Source organism: Heterocephalus glaber, unplaced genomic scaffold (genome assembly GCF_053883595.1).
Source record: "Heterocephalus glaber isolate CG9 unplaced genomic scaffold, H.glaber_assembly_v1.0 deba00000738, whole genome shotgun sequence".
Classification (NCBI taxonomy): Eukaryota; Metazoa; Chordata; class Mammalia; order Rodentia; family Bathyergidae; genus Heterocephalus; species Heterocephalus glaber.
Genome location: NW_028258161.1, coordinates 10,038,900 through 10,055,014, shown reverse-complemented (window position 1 = coordinate 10,055,014; position 16,115 = coordinate 10,038,900). Strand labels below are relative to the sequence as shown.

General features: G+C 39.0%; 1 protein-coding gene across 5 annotated transcripts in view; it reads left to right on the top strand.

Moving 5' to 3' along the window:
* The window catches only part of Cul2 (cullin 2), a 102,684-nt gene that overhangs the window by 33,967 nt on the left and 52,602 nt on the right, over nt 1-16,115 (top strand). For 2 of the 5 annotated variants that reach the window (XM_087206947.1, XM_087206946.1), the window contains one exon: nt 845-986. The exons of the other annotated variants lie outside the window; for them this stretch is intronic. The gene's annotated coding sequence lies outside the window, so the exon portion shown is untranslated. The remainder of the gene's footprint in view (nt 1-844; nt 987-16,115) is intronic. 5 annotated transcript variants of the gene reach the window in all.

Here is a 16,115-nt window from a genome sequence, read left to right as displayed (position 1 = left end):
GAGAACTTCATATCTTACTGTCTGAAGGAGTTTGCTTTTAATCCTTAAAGTACACTGAAAAGCTCTTGGAATCTTTATCAGTGCTGGGAGTATTTGGTCTGATTTACCCTTTGACATTAGCTTGGAGAGAGACAGAAAAGCAGGGAGAGGGACAGACAGTGGTAGCCACGGGACTGTTAAGGGACAGCATGGTGTTTGTGATCTGTTTGGGCATTAAAGGTATTTATTGAACTGTCACAGTGTGGATGAGTGTGCAGTAGGTGGGAACCGGCCGCCTCCTGAGTTCTGCTTCACCTAGAGGATGGCAGTGCTGGGAAGGGAAGTGGGCTGAGAGGGATGGAGTTGGCTTGGGTGTTCAGTTCTTCAAGTGCAGATGAGTAGGCACTTAGACATAAAGTCATTCAGTCCAAAGATCATGGTATCATTCATTCGACAAATGATTTTTAAGCATCAGCTATGCAGCGGGCAGTGTGGAAGACAGTAGTGAAACAATAGACAAAAATCCTGCCTTCTCAGAATGTAAATTCTAGTGGAGATGGAGAGTCATCAGGGTTTATCTGTTGGTGTACTCTATTATACATTTCAGTAAAAACTATATCCACGTTGTTCAAAATTTGAAATGTTAAATGGGGTAGAGAATGAAAATCTTCCACTCTGTCCCCCACCATCACCTCATTTCCTTTGTTGTCAGTGTGAGCTGTTTCTTACATTATCTGTCCAAAGATACTTTTTGTCTTTTTTTGTGTTGCTGGTGATTAAAATCAAGGCCTTTGCATTGAGGAAACTTCCCACCCACCCCCTTATTTTAATTTTTATTGTTTTGAGACAGGATCTTGCTTTGTAGGTCAGGTTGGCCTTGAGCTCATAATGTAGTCGAAGCTGGCCTCGAACTCTGGGCGATCCTCCTGCCTCTGCCTCCTGAGTGCTGGGATTACAGGCCTGTGCACAACCACGCCTGGCTCTAAAGATATTTTGTGGACCTGTAGGCAAGTACTGTATATGTATATTCTCCTCACTTTTGCAAAAATGGTAGCATGGTTGACCTGCCTGGATACCTTTTATTTCTTAGAATATTAAATAGTAGTAAAAAGTTGTGAAATAAGATGAGACCATCTAAAAGAATTAAGAAAAGAAGAAAACTTTTGGGGTACTAAACATTCTGATTTGGTCCCCGTCCTCTGAGTTTTTTTTTTTACCTACAGATGCAAATTGTTTAAAGAGCTTTTCTTTTAGTGAGACTTTATACAAGGTTGGACCATTCCACCTCACTTGCCGTTTTTCTATGGGCTGGAAAAATGTTTGGTTTTGATAAAAACAGTCTTATTGATGTGCTACCACATAAGTTTTGTAAATTGATGATAGGATCAGCCCTTGAATCTTAACATGAAGACCCATGCCTGGCTATCCAACAACTTTTGTGGTACAAGTTGAGCCCTGTTAGTTGAATCATTTGGAGGGGGGAAAAGGAATGTTTTTTCTAAGTTGCTGTAAACTTCATTATTTTGAAGACTTAAACTAGACTCCTTGTGTTCTCTAGTGAATTTGTAACATTTTCTATACTGGTTGACATTTTGACTTTGGCTTAGTTATCTTTATTCAGATATTTTCTATGTAAATTGATCTAGCTGGTTTTTTGAGATAGTCCTTATTTATTTATTTATTTATTTATTTTTGAGACAGGGTCTCCTTATGCAGTTCAGGCTGACCTTGAACTCACTATGTAGCCCAGGCTGGCCTGGAATTTGGGACAGTCCTGCCTCACCCTCTGGACTGCTGGGATTATAGACGTGCACCACCACACCCAGTTTGAGATTGTTCTTGATTGAAGGAGTGTTCAGTTTAATTGTTACTATTTTTTTATCTCTTCTGTTATTTTAAGTGGAAGGTTAAAGTGAACAGCTACATTTTACTCAGGGAAATAACTTTGACAGGAAATACTTAGCAGTTTTGAAGTATTGGGTGCTAGTCATGGTATGTGACTACCTGATGAAATTAGTGTGTAGCTCACTCAACTCTTAAGTGTATAGGTGTGAATGTCCAATTTGCAGATTTTAGTTTTTTAAGGATTTTTTTGTATATGCAAGTCAAACCTTGGTCTGGAGAGTGATTTGTTCCCTTGTAATCCAAAGCCCTTCTGTGTATATCAAAGTAGAGAGGTAGAGATGATGGCGATAGACAGCGGGAAGAGCCAGTTGTGATCTTGTGACATTGGGGGAGTAAGACATCGCTCATTTATCAAGTTAAAACTTCTTAGAAATATTTGCTTATCCTGCGGAGGAACACTCCTCATAGACCTAGTTTGTTTCTTGAAACCCAAGGTTTGACTACCTCAACATGTCTGTCACTGCTGTTATTTAGTGATTACATTATAGCCTAATTGTGTGTGTCAGTATTTTCATCAATCAGGCTGATCGTTAATTTTTATCTCTTACCAGCTGAAGCTTTTTGAACACATCTTCAGCACCTTTTGGTGGCCTTGGATATAGCAAATGTTTAATAAACACCTATTAAGTCAGTAAGAAGTCTTGTTCTAATGTAGGTTACTTTTCAAGGAATGAAATGTTGAACTTACCTTTTGTATTTCATGAATTTTTCACCTTTGTTTTAAATTGATTGAAGAAGAGAAAGTGTAGATACTTAAATTTTTAACATGTTGAAATAATTTTAGACTTAGAGCAAGTTGCAAAGGTAGAGAGCTCAGGTGTGTCCTTCACCCAGCATTTTTCTAGTAACGAAACTCCAGGCTTTGTTTGAATCTCTGCTGTTTTCCCACTAATGTCCTCTCTCTGTTTCTGGGTTCAATTTCAGATCAGACATTGCACATAGCTGTTGTGTCTCATCAGTCACTTTTGTCGGTGACAGGCTTTTGTTTCCCCCTTTCTTGACCTTCACACTTGTGATGAATGTGGCCAGGTACTTTTAGGATGTCTTCCAGCATAGGTTTGTCTGTGTTTTCTCTTGAGGTAGAAGTTATGCATTTTGGCAAGAATACTGCAGAAGGATCTTACGTCCTCCTCAGGGACGGTGTCTGTCACAGGGGCAGATTGTTAATGCACCCTGGTGGAGATGATGGTGACTCTCCTTTGCTTGAGGTGGCACCTACCCCCTCCCTCCCTGCCTCCACTGGGGCAGGGGCCTGCTGTGTGGCCCAGGCTGGCCTCTAACCTGGCTTCGACCATTCTGCCTCAGCCTCCTGAGAAGCAGGAACTACAGGCACATGCCATGGGGCATGCCTGTGCTGCATATCAATGCTTGTGACTTCACTGGTTTTCTCCAGAAGTTAGTAGGTACCTTGGGGGAGATTCGGGGGACTGTGAAGGTACCCTGCTGCTAGACTTTTGCCCACTGATTGCAGCATGTTTTGGTTGATTCTGTTTATATCACTTGCAACAGTTATGTTCACTTAATGTTGATCTTGTGTTTTTCTTATTGTCTTATGTTTATTCTTTGGAATTCATCCATAAGGAAGACCTGTCCTGCCTGGCTTGCTGGTGCTTGCCCACAGTCCCACCTACTTGGGAGGCTGATGCAGGAGGATAATGAGCACATAAGGCCAGCCCGGGCAGTGTAATGAGAGCCTGCCTCGAAAAGAAAAGAAAAGAAAAGAGAGCTGATCCTTTTCTACAGTTATTAACTTGTTCAGTAATTTCTTTTTATTAGTTTTGAGGTGCGGACATTGATTTCTCCTAAGGGCTATAGCCTGACACTTACTTTCTCTCGCATTGTGTCCTATCTGGCTTTCAGGCCGGCTCTGTCCTTTCAACACGGCCCAGTCCTCTTTTCTTTAGGAAGCCACTTTTATTTTCTGACCTCATAAGATATTCTAGGATCAACCTGTATTTCTTTGTGCTGTAGCCTTGGAATCCACCACTTCTCCAAGGAGCTCTTCCTTCTTGCTGGGGAGTGGTGTTTAGAAGCCATGGTCTGGCCTCTGTGCTTATGCTACTGGGCAGGTGAGCTAGAAATACCTGTACGTGTATAATCCATGCAGATGGAGATATCCATGTTTGCGTCTGAGCCTGAATTAGTGCATGTGCATGTGTGTTACTAGTCAGGAGTGCATCCTGACACCTTATTTGCAGTCCAGCACCGCAGGACCCTGCTGTGTGTCCTCCTTCATTTGTAACTGCTGTTTCCTGACCAGGGGAATAGAAGACTTGAAGTAGCTAAGTGCTGATATATCAGAAAGTCACTGAAACAATGAATGATATGGCAGGAATAAGATCTCCAAGTAGTCTTAAGCCTTCAGAGAAATTCTAAGCTATCTCTCAAAACATTTCTCTTTTGATTTTACTGCCAGGTGCAAATAATAACATTCTGTAGTTCTAAGGGTTGTTTTGCTTGGGAAGCATCCATTTAAATTTTTTTAGACAGCACTTTGCATTGAGATTCAGATACTTTTTCATGCATCATAACCTTTTGCCTTTTTGAGACAGGGTCTCGCTGTGTAGTTCAGGCTGGCTTTGAACTCACTCTGTAGCACAGGTTGGCCTCAAACTTGTGGCAATCCTCCTGCCTCAGCGTCCTGAGCACTGAGATTACAGGTGTGCACCACTGTGCCATGCACCAGGCATCATAACTTTGTTGTACATGTGAGCTAGATTGTTCAGCAGTTGGAATAAGGATAGTATTTTGGGGAGGGGTAAAATACATCATAAAATGTCTGCTTTTAGCCATCTTTAAATGACATTAGTTACATTCACAGCGTCACAGTGACCACCACCACTTCTACTATATTTCATTACCTCCAGTAGCCCTTTGCCACCGTGAGCTTTCCTGTTTCCCTCCTTGCCATCTCACGTGCCCAGTGCATGCCCATTAGATGTGGGTACCACTGTGCCCAACAGGAATTTTCGGTGTTGATGAAGACCAATCTGGCCATTCTAAGTACCTCACATAAATAGGGTCATAAACTAGTTGTCCTTTCCTGTCTTGTTTGTTTGACTTAGTATCATGTTTTCAAGGCGAATCTTTGTTAGAATATGTATCCGAACTCTTATGGTGGAATAATAATTCTGTTGTGTATAATACCACACTTACCTGGTGATGGGTGCTTGGGTCATTTGGTGGTTTTCTCTTTGTGGGGGAGGGGTCTGGGGATTGAACCCAGTTCCTTTGCACCAAGCCACATCCCCATCCCTTTTTATTTTGAGACAGGGCCGTACTGAGTCACTAAATTGCCCAGGCTGGGCTCAATCTTGTGTGGTTCTCCTGCCTCAGCCTCCCAAGAGTGCTAGGGTCACGGGTGTGCGCCACTGTGTCTGGCTTGTTTTCACTTGTTTCTTTGTGAATAATACTGGTTTGAGCATTGGTGCATACATATCTGTCCCTGACCTTCAGTTCCTTTTTGTGTGTATATCTAGGAGATCCGTTACTGGGTTATAGGGTGAACCCCTGGCCACACCATTTTATATTCTTACAACCAGTACACAAAGCTTCCAGTTTCTCCACATGCTGGACATTTGTTTTTTGTTTTCTTTTAAATAATGGTTGTTCTGTTGTGTGTGAAGTAGTATCTAATTCGTTTGTTATTATTTTTAGTTTTTTGAGACAATCTTACTGTGTAGTCCAGGCTGGTCTCAAACTCATAGCAATCCTCCTACCTCAGCCTCCTAAGTGCTGGTACTAGCCGCACGCCACCATGCATGACCTCTCTAATTGTGATTTTGATTTACATTTTGTGGATAACTTGTAATACTGAACATCTTTTCATGGGCTTATTCACTATGTGTATGTCTTATTTGGAGAAATGTGTATTTTACCCATCTTTAAATTGGGTTGAGTGTTTTTGGGTTTTTTTTGGTATCGGGGATCGAACTCGGGACCCTGGGCTTCCGAGGCAGGTGCCGGAAGCACTGAGCTAAATCCCCAGCCCTGGTTGAGTGTTTTTTCTTTGTTTCTGTACTGGGAAATGAACCCAGGACATTTCCACTGAACTATATCCCCAGCTCTTTTTTTTAAAGGCACTTTTTAACTTTCATTTTTTTGGTGGTGCAGGGGATTGAACCCAGAGCTCTGCACATGCTAGGCAAGCGCTCAACCACTGAGCTATAGCCCAAGCCCCCCAGGTCTTCTTAATTTTTTGTTTGGAAACAGGGTGTTGCTAACTTCCCCAGGCTGGGCTTGAGCTCCTGGAGAGCTAGGCTGCAGCTTTAAATTTTTTTTTTTTGGTACCAGGGATTGAACTTCAGAACCTTGACCTTGCAAAGCAGGTAGAACCACTAAGCTAAATCCCCGGCCCTGCTGCTTTAAATTTTGATGAAGACCAATGTGTCTATTAAATTTGCTGTTGTCATTGCTTTTGTTGTCATGTCTAAGAATCATCGCTAAATCTGATGTCATGAAGCTTTCCCCTATATTGCCTTCAAATAGTTACAGGTTTTTTTTGGGGGGGGGTACCAGGAATCGAATTCAGGACCTTGTGTTTGTGAGGCAGGCGCAGATCTACTGAGCGAAATCCCTGGCCCTAAAGAGTTATGGTTTTAAAGGTTTTAAATTCTTAGGTTTATTTATGTCTTTGTATAGAATATGAAGTAAGGTGAGTATATTTTGAATGGATTGTCACTGGGCAACTCTGTGTTGGTGCTGACAGACACTCTAAACCTTGACTACATCAGGAGTTAACTTTCACAGAGCTAGAACGAGCACAGCCACTAGGAAAAATACTGGATGAGGACGAAGGCAATAGTGGAGGATTCTGATCAAAGGTTTTGCATTTCTTCCTACCCAAGTGGATAAACATTAAAATGAAATGCTTGTGAGAGACGGAAAGAAGGAAAATCCTTTAAATAGGAATTATGGAAATAAAGAGAAAGAATGAAGGCATAAAGACAGCAGTGTAGCATTGGTGTTTATTGGACTAAGAAGCATGGAAGGAAGGGTAAAATTACAAAGAGTAGAAAATACTACTTTATCTTAACTGTCTTAGTTACTTTCTTGTCATTGAGACACAATAGAGCACAGTAACTACAAGGAAATTGTTATTTTGCCTCAGTTTGTGGAGGTTTCAGTCCCTAATCAGGTGGCAGCAGGGCTGGCAGAGGAGAGGTAGCTCCTGTGCAGTGGTGGGAAATAGGGAAAGACAGAAGGGTGGAGTGGGTAAGAGAAAAAAGAGGCTATCTTTCTTCCAGTGAAGGTGTTGGGCTTCTTTGTCAAAGATAAGGTGACTGAGTATGTTTGGAGTTGTTTCTGGATCTTCTAATCTGTTGCACTGATCCTCAGGCCTTTTATTTTTTTGCCAGTACCATGCGTTTTTTTTCTTTTTTTTTTTTTGGTACAGGATCGAACTCGGTCCTTGTGCTTGCGCAGCAGGCAGCGAAACCACTGAGCTAAATCCCCGGCCCATCATGCTGTTTTTTATTACAGTAGCTTTGCAGTATAATTTCAAATTGGGGATTAAGATGCCTCCTGCCTTGTCTTTGTTGCCCAGAATTGCTTTTGTTATTCTATGTCTGTTCTGTTACAATGAATTTTAGGATTGTTTTCTCTAATTCTGTGAGATATATTGATATTTTGATTGGAGTAAATTTGTATAACAATTTTGGAAGTATGGCCATTTTCACTATATTGGTTTTTCCTACAGAAGAACAAGGAATATCTTCCCATTTTTTGCTATCTTTGATCTCCTTTTTAAGAGTACTGTAGTTTTCAATGTAAAGGTCTTCTACTTCCTTCATTAGATTAATTCCTAGGTGTTTCATTTTTTTGGATGCTATTGTGAAAAGTGTTGTTTCCCTAATTTCTTTCTCAGTGAGTTTGTAATTGGTATATAAGAAGGCTATTGATTTTTCAGTGTTGACTCCGTATCCAGCGACTCTACTGAATTTGGTTATTAAGTCTGGAAGTCTTTGGGTGGAGTTTTTGAGGTCTTCTATGTAGAGTATCATGTCATCCTCAAATAATGATAATTTAACTTCTTCCTTTCCTATCTTTATTCCTTTTATTTCTTTCTCTTGCCTAATGGCTCTGGCTAATGTTTCTCGGGAACTGTATTGAATTAGAGTGATGATAGTGGACAGCTTTTTTTTTTTCCCCCATTAACTTTATTGGTACATTTTAGGTATAAAATACCGTTACATTCATCATTGGGATCTTGTACCATTACATGAGTCTCTTGGTTCTTATTTTTTTTCCCCTTCCCTTGCCTTCCTTTCACCCCCTCCACCCTTCCCTATTTGCAAAGACCTTGTTTCTGTTTTTTCCTCTTCTCATATTTTTTCCTTTCTCTTTTTTCCCTTCCCCTACCCCTCCCAATTCCCCTGCTCTTTTAGACCTTTTCTTCCTGTTACACAATATCAGTTATACGTTTTTTAAATTACGATATTAAGATCTAGGAGACATTACCACAGATTTTACAGAATTTAAAAGGATATAGAAAGCATATTACAAAAATCTGTTTTGAAATAAATTTGACAACTTCTAAGAAGTACCTTGGAAGACAAATTAATGAAACTAACTCTGGAGGAAATATAAAATTTGAATAGCACCTATTAAAGAAAGTATATTCCTAGCTTGAAAACCTACCTATATGACAACAGCAGGCTCATAAACATTTTAACTGGTAAATTATATCAAACATTTAAAGCAGAAAAAAGAAGGAACACTTCTCCCCTCATTTTAGGAACTCAACATTGTGCTAATCTTAAACTGGATAAAGATAATAGAAGAAAAAAGTATGAACATAGGTAGAAATTTGTTCAACAAAACAAACTCTTAGAAGTCAGATCTGGCAGTATGTAGAAAGTGGTTTTATTATAGGGATGGCACTGTTGGTTCAGCATTGGAAAATCCACCCCCAAAAGTCATCATTTTAACAGAGGAAAGGAGAAAGCCATATGATCTGTCACTAGTTGGAGAAAGAGTATTGGACTAAATTCTACAGCTGTTCGTGGTAAAAGCTTTCAGGAGACTAGAAGTAGAACAGAACCTTCTCAACAGATCAAAGACATGTACTCCATACTTCCAAAAAAACTCCTATGAATGGAGACAGTACAATGCTTTCTCCCTAAAGTGGGGAACAAGGGCATATATGCCTACTCTTCATCTGTCCATTAGACTTTGAAACATAGGTCTAAACCAAAATAGTCTGGCAATAAAATGACACAATTAGGATAGGATTGGCACGGCAGAAGCAAAATCTTTATATGTAGATGAAATGATCATCTACAGAGAAAATACTAAGAAATCTCTAGGAGCCCCTAGAACTTGTACTTGAATTTAGCAGGATTAGAAAACACAAGGTATATATAAAAATTCAGGTCTGTGTATACTTGCTATAAATGAAGAACTGGATATTGAAATTTAAAAGTTATGTAGGAGTACAAAGGACCTAGAAAAGCCGAAAACAAAAACAAAAAAAACAGTGTTGGAAGATGTTTAGCACCCAATTTTAAGACTTCTTCTAAAGCTACAGTAATCAAGGCAGTGTTGGTGTAAGGAAAGACGTATAGATCATTGTAATAAAACAGAGAATCTAGAAATAGAACCACACATATATGGTCCGATAGTGGACATCTTTGTCTTGTTCCTGATTTTAGAATGAAACCTTTCAGTTTTTGTCTATTTAGTATTATGTAGGCTGTTGGTTTGTCATAGATGGCTGTTATCATATTGAGATAACGACCATCTATTCCAATGTTCTGTAGGGTTTTATCATGAATGGGTGTTGGACTTTGTCAAATGCTTTTTCTGCATCTTTGAGATGATCATAATATGGTTTTTGTCTTTGGCTCTGTTAATATGGTGTGTTACATTTATTGATTTGTGCAGCAGGTGATTTTTTTTTTTTTTTTTGTAACAGGGATTGAACTCGGGTCCTTGCGCTTGCGCAGCGGCGGCGAAACCACTGAGCTAAATCCCTGGCATTTATTGATTTGTGTACGTTGAACTGTCATTGCACCCTTGGGGTGAATCCTGCTTGGTCATGGTATATAATCGTGATGATTTGCTGTGTTGTTTGCCAGAATCTTACTGGGGATTTTTGCATTTATGTTCATTAGGAAGATTGGCCTATAGTTCTCTTTTTTGGTTAGATTCTTCTCTGGTTTTGGTATCAGAGTAATGCTTGCTTACAGGAATGAGTTTGAAAGTATTGCTTCCCTTTCAGTTTCATAAAAGAATTTGAGAAATAGCAGCATTAGGTCTTCTCTAAATTTCTTGTAGAATTCAGTAGTGAATTTTCAGGCTTTTTCTCAGTTGGTACATCTTCCATTAATTACATCTTCCATTTCATTGACTGATATTAATTTATTTACAATTTTTATATCTTCTTGATTCAGCTTTGGCAATTCATATGTATCTAGGAATCTGTCCATTTCTTCTGTATTTTCTGTCTTATTAGAATACAGGTTCTCAAAGTAGGTGTTGATCTTCAGAATTTCGGCAGAATCTGTTGTATTTCACCATTTTGATTCCTAATTGCATGGGTTTGAATCTTTTCTTTCCTTTTTTTGATAAGGTTGGCTAAGTGTTTGTCCATTTTATTTAGTCTTTCAAAGAAACAACTGTTCATATCTTAGTATTATTTTCTTAGTCTCCAGTACATTTCTGCTCTGATCTTAATAATTTCCTTCCTTGAGGAGCCACCCAACCCATTTGGAATTCACAACTTGCCACAGATTGTCTCAGATGCTGGAAGTGGAACTGTGGGACTTAATGTTTACCCTACTGGATTTTGGACTTACTTTGGTCCTATTCCTTTATATCCTCCTATTTGTACCTTTTGGAATGGGAATGTCTATCTTGTGCCATTGAATGTTAGAAGTGTTTGACTTTCTTTTCATTTGTACAGGGGCTCACAACTAAGAGTTTGCCTTAAATCTCAGAGGAGACTTTGCACTTGGACTTTTCAGTAGTGTTGAAACTATTAGAACTTTAGCAACTCTTAGAGATGGACTAAATGCTTTTTTGCATAAAGGGATATGCGTGAGTCTTTGGGAGGCCAGGGGTGGAATGTTGTGGTTTGTGTTTAGATGTCCCCCCCAAAGCCTCATGCTGATGAAGTGGACCTTTCTTTTTCAGAGGTAGTAATCTAGAATGAGTGATGCTGGGGTTAAGGGTGTGTGATTACTAAACCACTACACGTGAGCAATTAGTTTGGCACAGCCCTAATACCTGTAGTCTGAATAAGATAAAAGGAGCAGAAAGATGCTGATAACGCTTTTGTTACCCTTGCTGCCTTGTGTGCATCATGTTGTTTCTGTTCTGCAATGCTTGTTTGCCATCCCAGACTCATTGATTATGGACTGAAACCTCTATAAACTGTAAGCCAAATAAACCCCTTCCCCTCTAAGAAAAATTTCCTTCCTTATATGAGCTTTGGACTTGACTTGCACTTATTCTAGAAGCTTGAGGTTTAACATTAGGTTGTTTATTTGAGCTCGCTGTGGAATTCACTGCTATAAATTACCCTCATAGAACTGCTTTCATTGCATCCCATAAGTTCCAGTATGTTGTGTTGGCACTATCGTCTAGTTCTAGAATCTGTCTGATGTCTTCTTTAATTTCATCTGTCACCCACTGATTGTTCAGGAGGGTGTTATTTAATTTCCATATGTTTATGAAGTTCTTGTAGGTTTTTTTGCCAGTGATTTCCAATTTCATTGCACTATGACCTGATAATATGTATGAGATAATTTCAGTTCTTTTGTATTTGGTTAAGTATGTTCTATGACCTAGAATGTGGTCTATTTGGGAGAATGTTCCTTGGGCAGCTGAGAAAAATGTGTATTCTGATGTTATGGGGTGGAATGCTCTGTAGACGTCTTCTAAGTCCATTTGTTCAAAAGTTTGTTTCAGTTCTGATATTTCTTTGTTGATTTTTTGTCTAGTTGATCTATTTGTGACAGTGGAGTATTGAGTTTCCTCCCTTACAGTTTACATTAGTGCTTATTTGATTTTTCATTTCCATTAATATTTGTTTTATATAGTTGTGTATGCTGCTTTTTGGTGCATATATGTTTATGATTGTGATCTCTTTCTCTTGAATTGTTTCTTTAACAAGTATGGTAGTGACCTTTGTCTGTCTTAATAGTCTTAGTTTGAAATCCACTTAATCTGGAAATGGAATAGCTACCCCTGCTTTTTTCCAGGTTCCTGTCACATGGAGTATTGTTTTCTATCCTTTAACTTTCAGTCTATGAATTTCTTTTTGAATAAATATGTTTCTTGTATGCAGAATATTGTTGGATCTTGCTTCTTGATACATTCTGCCAGTCTGTTTCTTTTGATTGGTCATCTGAGACCATTTACATTGATGATATAACTGATATGTATTGACTTATCCTTGTCATATTATTTTCCTGTTGTTGCCTCCCCCCTCCTTAATTACTTGCCTCGCCTGGTTGATTCATTCTGTTGGTGTTCATGGAGTTGTAGTCCTCATCATCTCTTTCTACAGTATCCTTCAGAACACTTTGGAGTGCTGTTTGGTGGTCATGAATCTCTTCAGGTATTCTTTGTTGTGGAAGTATCTTATTTTGCCATCAATTTTGAAGGATAGTTTTGCAGGGTACATCAATCTGGGTTGCAGGTTGTTTTTCTTTAGGGCTGGAAATACTTCACTCCAAGCTCTCTTTGACTTAAAGAGTTTGTGTTGATAAGTTTGCTGTGATTCTGATGGACTTTCCTTTATAGGTAATTTATTTATTTTTTCTAACAGCTTTTAATGTTCTGTTTTGGTGTGAATTTCTGGAAGCTTGACTGTTATCCTTGGTATAAATTTTTTTGGTCATGGCTAATTGGAGTTCTATATGCCTCACTTATGTGTAGTTCAAAATTGTTTTTTATGTGCCTGAGATGTTTTCTATTATTATTTCTATTTCTGAGATGTTGCTATTAATTTTGTGAACAGGTTTTTTTATGTCATTTTGTTCTGTCCACCTGATATTTCATTGTGATCAATCTTATGTTATTCTTTGCATCATCTAGCAGCTGTTGGATTGATTTTTAATGGTGCCATTGGTATTTTCATGAAATCTTTCTTTTCATGATCATTAACCGCAATCCTGTCTTGTATGTGATATTCTGTCCTCACACTGGCTCATTCTGGTGTGTATACTTTAAATGAAATTTTTATTCTCTTGGATATTTATTTGAATCTGTTTCATGGATTCCATTTCTTTCCTAAGTTGGGTGTTTATGGTTTCCATTATTTTCATAAGCTCCTCTATTTTCTTATCTGTGTTTGCTCTAGAGTTACTAAGGATGTATTTCATTTTGGTCACAATCTCTGTAGTTATTGGAGAGATTTTTTTCTGATTCGAGTTTTTCCTAGAGCCTCATTCATCATCTGCCTTGCTACTTCTCCTGTTGCCACTTCAGAAAGTCCAGGTGGGTGGGTTTCAAATTTTTCCACCTCATTGCTCCCTGGGTTTTCCTTTCGTGAAAGTTTGAGGTTGTATGTTGCTTAAATGTCTTCTCATTTTCTTTATTTTTTCTTTTTAGTTTAATTCTTGTGGTGATGCTTGTAAATTGCTTATGGCAAGTAGATTTATTGCTAGTATTTAGAATCCTTAGGAAATGATACTTCTTAGAGATGTCTTCCAGTGTAGCTGGCTTTTGGGTTTTGAGTCTGTTGTAAGATCCTACCTCTTCAATTTATTGGGCATGAGAAGTTACTGCCTTTTCAGCCTAGCCCCTATTTGGCACTGGCCTATAGTATTGTTTATGACTCTTAGGCACTCTCAGTCTTGGCATACAAGGAAGAACAACTGATTAGAATTAATGTCACATTGGCTAAAGTAGTACAATCACTAATAACAATAGCATCAAACACAGCTTAGAGAACAACAAACTGTGGTAACTATTAGTTTGCCACCTTGGATGGTATGGACTAGGTTTGTGGTTATATAACAAAATCTAAAACAAGCCAGAAAATTGTATATAGTAAACATGCCCTCAGTATGACAATTTTACCCTCAGGGGAGAAAATTTAAAAAGGTTTAGAGAGAAAATTTAAAAGGGGTTGGGGAAAAATAGGGAAATAGAAGAAGAGGAAGAGATTAGAAGAAAGGCTGGATGATAAGAGAAGATTATGTGAACTTTGAGAAACTGATGAAGAACCCAGGAGGGAAGGAGAAGAAAGAAAAACAGAAACAGAACAGAACAATAACAACAAGAAAACTAGAAACAGTGTTCACAGTCATATAAAGACAAGATCAAACAATCAAGCAAAAAGAAAAGGAACCAAAAGAAAAATAAAACCAAAGAAAGGAAAAAAAAAAAGGTGCAGAAATAAAATCTACTTTAAGGCATATCTCTGCTGTCATTGGTAGACAGATTGGGCAGACAAGAGCCCATATCTGTGTTGATGAATCCCTGCAAACCAGCCGTACATTTACAGCGGAGTAGTGGATAGTCCCAGCAAACCTGTACCTTTAGTTCCACTGAAGTTCAGGCTGGTTTCTGGCTTTGAGGCTGGAATTCGATTTGTTCAGCCTGCAACATTTGTTTGCCTCTTGCCTTCTTGAACTCAGCTCCCCGGTTGACCTGCAAACTGGAACTGGGTTTTACTTCACCCTGACACTGGGAGCTGGTAGATGGAGCCAACCTGGACCTGCTCTGGGTTGAGAGCTCAGTTGGCCTCTTTCCAAGGTGGCTACTGGCCAGTCGCCCTCTCCTGGGGTATTCCTGAACCTGAATAACTCACTAGCCACTCGCGTCTGCTGAATCTACTGCTCTATTCCACTCGTGTGTTTCTCTGTTGAGGTCTCTGGGGCCATATTGAAAACTGAGATTTAAAAGAAGCATCAGTGAAGTTGCTAGAGGAACAGTTGATGTGTACCTGGCTTAAGTGTGACACCTGTTTAATTATTCTTCCGTGCCTGTCTTCTAAAGCAGTGCCAGGACATAGGTAGGAATTACATAGAAGCTGGCAAATAGAGTAATTTGTCCGAAGCAAAGGAACAGTTGAAGTAGTGATATATAAAGCTGATGAGAGTTGGAAGTGAGGCAAGTACTCTGGATTTTATTTTATTTTATTCATTTATATTTTGGTACCGGGGATCTAACTTGGGACCTTACGCTTGCGAGGCAGGCAGCAGCACCACTGAGCTAAATTAAAACTAGAAACTCTTTAGAGTATGACTCTTCTCTTAAAAGTAGCATACATGCAAAAATGGGCTTGCCTTACCAATGAGGGGACCCTGACACACCCAGAATACATTAGAGTAGGTTTCTCCTCTGCTCTGCTCTTCTCTCTTTCTTTTTTTCTCATTAAGTTTATTGGTACATTTTAGGTGTACAATATGGTGACATGTATCATTGGGAATTTGTACCTTTATGTGATATATTTTGGTTCTTATTTTTTCCCCATTCCCCTGCCCTCCCTTCAACCCCTCCACTCCTCTATTTAAAAAGACTTTGTTGCCATTTTTTCCTTTTCTCATATTTTTTCCTTTCCCTTCTTTCCTTTCCCCTACTCCTCCCACTTCCTCTTCCCCTTTAGACCTTTTCTTCCTGTTTTACAGTATCTATTATACATTTTGATTCTTATTTACACTTTCAGTTTCTCACACCAGAGAAGCTATTTGGCATTTGCTCACTTTATTTATTTATTTCACTTAAAAATATGGCCTTAATGTGCATCCATATGGGTATAAATGACTCTAGTTTTTCATTCTTTATGAGTGAGTAGTGCTCCATTTTATAAAAAAACCCACATCTTTATCCAGTCTCCAGTTGATAGGCAGTTGGGCTGTTTCCAAGATTAGCTATTGCAACTGTGCCACTATAAACATAGGTGTGCATATATCACCGCAGTATGATTCTTTTGGGATGAAACCCAGCAGGGTAACAGCTGGGTCAAATGGGACCTCTAGCCCTAGTTCTTTGAGGTATCTTCATACTGATTTCCACAGTGGTTGCACCAGTCTGGACTCCTGCCAACAGTGGAGAAGGTTTCCTTTCTCTCCACAACCCCAGCAGCATTTGTTATTGGTTGATTTCATGATAGCAGCCATTCTTTCTGGAGTGAGATGGAATCTCAGTGTTGTTTTCATCTGCATCTCTTGAATGACCAGTGATGTTGAACATTTTTCATATGTTTATTTGCTGCTTTTACTTCTTCTTTATCTGAGAAATGTCTGTTCATTTCAGATGCCCATTTTTGCATTGGG